Consider the following 3,454-nt stretch of genomic DNA (forward strand, 5'->3'; position numbering starts at 1 on the left):
AATAGAAAGGCTGCTCGAAGACTGTCATGCCACAGGAAGAAAAATATCTGCAATAAGGCTATGTCCCAAGATCAAATCCTTAAACCAGTAATGAATAAATAGAAAACATAAATATGTTAGGATGGAGAGTAGGTTGAGTGATATTTGGAAAGAAATGGAAGAACCAGGGAAAGATGGGGGCAAAGAGTGAAAGAAATAAAGACACAGGGACAGTAGTGATAGAGAGAAAGGTTGGAATAAAAAGTAAGGCAAGACACAAAGAGAGAGAGAGACAGACAGACAGACATGTTGAAACAGAGAGATGGCAGTGAAGGCAAGAGAGAGAGGGAGAGAGAGGAGGAAAGACAGTGCAATATAGGTCTGAAAAAGTGAAGAATGGGAAGAAAACATTTACAAAGAGAATTAAAGACAGTGAAAATTAGAAGTGGAAAATGGACAGACATGGCAAGGTCTGGCAGAGAGAAATCCACACATCAGAAATATGGAGGCAGGCCAGGGAGAGGGAGAGAGGAGATCGGATCTAAAAATAGAGGAAAGGGTTTAGAGTCATAACATCTTTTATTGGCGTTCATGGCCTGATTTAAATCTGTGTTTGTGACTTGAACATAGACCTGAGGTAACCTCCAGGGCTGAGACTCTTAGCAATCGAGACATCTTCTCTTTGTGCTCCGCAGGGAAAACCAGGAATCAAGGATCTTCAAAGGGCTTGGAACTTCACCCAAATATGTCTTTACCACGATGACAAGTATACTCAAGCTTCTGCTTCAGGGCGCTCTCCTGCGGGACCCCTGCCAAAGCCCCAGGAGGGCCCTACAAAGTGTGCACATAGTCACGTGTTTTGGGGTAATTTGTAGAAGTCATCTGTTTAAGTGCAGTCAAGACTGCTACCCCTTCCTCTCTAAACTAAGCAGTTCACAGTCACTTTGTGTACAGTTATATCACCCACAGATGTCCTGAGAGAGAAATGACTTCAGGAAGGTTTCTACCGCCACTGGCATAATGACGTGTGGGTACACAGCCTGTGGTCTTACTGCCATGTGAATGCACCCTATGGTGCTGGGACCCCAAAGGATGAAGGACAGGGCAGGGGGAGAGAAACAAGGCTTGAAGTGTAGAGAGCTGGGGAACTTTCTTGCAATTATCAGATGCGAAATAGTGAGTGGAGCACTTAGTTTCTATTAAGTCCTAATCAAAACCAAGGTTCCCATCTGTTGGACTACACGCGACACTGTAGCTTGTGCAGTCATGTTTGTTCCTTCTTGGATCACACTACCAGCCCTGGGAATATTTAGACACCTGTTTGTGCTGTCTACTAAACATTAGCTACCTGAAGGCAGGAGTTTATCACCTCTAGTAAACAGCATAGTGTTTGGCACGTACGTAGCAGACAGTCTACATATAATGATAAGATTGATAAATGAATGAATGAATCATATACACACTGAAATAAACATCTTGTTGTTCAGTCCCCAGATGCCCTCTGTAGAGTCTTGCCTTCACTATAGCAAAAAATGCTATCACAGTAAAGACATAGTCCTGTGTCCTGTATTTGGGAACTGGCCTCTGTCCCACCTCTCACTCTCCCTTCCAGCAGGCTGATGAAGGTGAGAGATGAGAATGTAGCTGGGACCAGGTTCCAACATCCAATTTCCACTGCCTTGTCGAAGTCCCTCTGTTCTGGGTTAAAGAATCTGTTCTGAGCTATTCTTTGGAGTTTCCTGATGTCCCCCACCCCCTACAGCTCTTTAAACACAAGGCTCACTTGTTGCAAAACCTCTTTGCCTGTTTTTGTTCCCTTTGAGTGGAAAGCTCTATCTGGAGAAAGAACTAAAGTTTCCCCACAGGTTTTGGGTTACAAAGAGAGTCTTGCCCCATCCTCAGAGTCTCCTTTGGGAAAACAGCATTATTTTTTGAAGTTGTGACTGGGCAAAATCTGGGACTTAAGGGAGGCCTCAAAGACTCTGGATTCAAAAACTGAAAATTTACTTTTCAAATTAGGTAGAGGACTTTGGACTGAGGTTTTGATTTGGATAGCCTGGTTCTTGGAAATGCATCGGGCATCTCTGGGGACAGCCTAAAATTGCTTTCATGCATAACTCAGGCATTTCCTTAGGAACCCCTGTGCAAAAACACTGTGCTAAGGGCTTCACAGGACACAAAGACTTTTTCCACACAAGGCAGTGCCCCCCATGCAGCCAGCTTGGTGTCCTCTGTAAGCATCTCAAAATCTGTGCTATTGTGAAATTCTTCTTGCTTCCGATCAAAATCTCTGTGGATGTTTTAAGACCATTTTGTGGTTTAGTCCTTACTGAAAAAGAAAAACAAGTCCTTACCAGCTTCTGCCTAATCTTGTTTTCGGAATTGAAAGACCTAAATCCAATAATTGTGGAGTGTTTTCTTTTTCTTTGCTGGTGGTGAAGGCGATGGGAGAGGGTGGGTGTGGGGAGAATTTACAGTCTCAAGCCAGGTTGATCACAGCCTGGGTTGTTAGCACCTCTTTTCCAACTAGATCTGTCATCTTGACTGAGACGGAAAAAGTTCTAGGGCTTCAAGGCTGCTGTGGGCACGGTATTGAGGACGAGGCATGAGCTGGCTGGCTGGCTGACTGGGCTCGAGGGGGTGAGGAAATAAAGCTTCATTTGCGGTCTGAGCTTTCTCAAGTCCACAGGGGACTGTCATCATTAGAATAGTCATCTCCCCCATTCAGGGTGTGATGTGACGATAACAGCAAAATGGAAATATGGAGCCCCTTATTCTTAATCATCAAAAATTATTAAGAATTTCAAGATGGCGGCAGCAGAGCACTGAACCAAGCTGGGGCTCGTCTAAGAATGGGTTCTGTGCGACAGCATGTTGAGTTAGGATTCCATCTGTGGTCCATTTCTCTCCACGCTCTCCACTCGCCCTGGTTGCCTCACCCATTCCTATGGCTTCATGTTCATAGGTACAGCGATGGCTCCCCAGGTCTTCAAGCCAGCCCCGCCCCAAATGCTACTTCTGGTTATTTGGAAGTCCCATTATCTGAAAATCAATAAGACTGAAAAAATATAGAATTTATTATCTCATGTCCTCCAACCATCAGAATCAAATTAAACTCCTCCTTTTTCTCAATTCTCGCTTTCAGACGAGGATCATACTATCAATCGACCCAGTCACCAAGTCCTTCTTGCCTCTTCCCTAAATTCCCGCCAAGCTCTCTCTCTTTCTCTTTTTAATCCATTTCCCTCTTTCTGTTATTGTTCACTCCCTATTGCCACAACCTGGCTTCACTCCTTGTCGTTGTTTACCTGGGCTATGCCCAGGTTTTCTGACTTGCTTTTCTGTCTTACTCAGACTTTCATTTTCACTGTGACTCTGATGTTTGCCAGCATATTTTTTCCCCACACCCATCTCCTGCATCGATTGCCTATGCATTGCCTACAGTATCCAGCCCAGACTGCTGAGCGTGGCAGAG

The sequence above is a fragment of the Hipposideros armiger genome, unplaced genomic scaffold (genome assembly GCF_001890085.2).
Source record: "Hipposideros armiger isolate ML-2016 unplaced genomic scaffold, ASM189008v1 scaffold_88, whole genome shotgun sequence".
Classification (NCBI taxonomy): Eukaryota; Metazoa; Chordata; class Mammalia; order Chiroptera; family Hipposideridae; genus Hipposideros; species Hipposideros armiger.